We start from the raw sequence: 657 nt of genomic DNA, 5'->3' as shown, positions 1-657 counted from the left end.
AAAAGGAGAAGACCCTAATCTTCATATTCAGTCCTTCATCCAATATTGCTCTACCATCAAGCAGAAGAATGTGACTCCGGAACAAATTATGGAGATGCTTTTCCCATTTTCTCTTAGTGGAAAAGCAAAGTTGTGTATCAATGGGTTAAATCGAGCGGCAATGAAAATTACTATCTGGGAGTCTTTGGCCCTTGTATTCTATGTGAAATACTTCCCACCTGAGAAGACAGCTTGTCTCAGGAGCTAGATCATTTCTATTACTCAACAGGCAGATGAGAGTTTGTTCGAGGTCTGAGAAAGGTTCAAGGATTTGCAGAGAGAGTGCCCACACCATGGTCTGCAACCGTGGTTCTTGATTCAACAATTCTATACTGGGTTGGGTAATGATTCTAGGCTTATTTTGGATTCTGCTGCTAGTGGGAGATTCATGCAACTTCCTGTATCTAGGGCTATGGAGGTGATCGAAGAGATGGCTATTCACAATGCCCAGTACGGAAATCCTAGAGGTCTATCTAACAAGGGTGGTAAGCATGAGCTAAATTTCATAGAACAACTAATTGCCCAATTGACTGCTTTACATTACAAATTTGATAATATGCAAGCATCAACGTCTCAATCTGCTCAACCTGTTAGTGTAGCTGCAATGAATTCTCAAGC

General features: G+C 41.2%; 1 non-coding gene across 1 annotated transcript; it reads right to left on the bottom strand.

Moving 5' to 3' along the window:
* Positions 1 to 232: 232 nt before the first annotated feature.
* On the bottom strand, positions 233 to 339 carry LOC130460237 (small nucleolar RNA R71). The gene has a single exon (XR_008920172.1). It is a non-coding gene; the product is annotated as a small nucleolar RNA R71 (small nucleolar RNA).
* Positions 340 to 657: the final 318 nt, after the last annotated feature.

The sequence above is a fragment of the Spinacia oleracea genome, chromosome 4, assembly GCF_020520425.1.
Source record: "Spinacia oleracea cultivar Varoflay chromosome 4, BTI_SOV_V1, whole genome shotgun sequence".
Lineage (NCBI taxonomy): Eukaryota > Viridiplantae > Streptophyta > Magnoliopsida > Caryophyllales > Amaranthaceae > Spinacia > Spinacia oleracea.
Note: the sequence above shows the minus strand (reverse complement) of the source record. Positions and strands in the feature narration are given on the sequence as shown.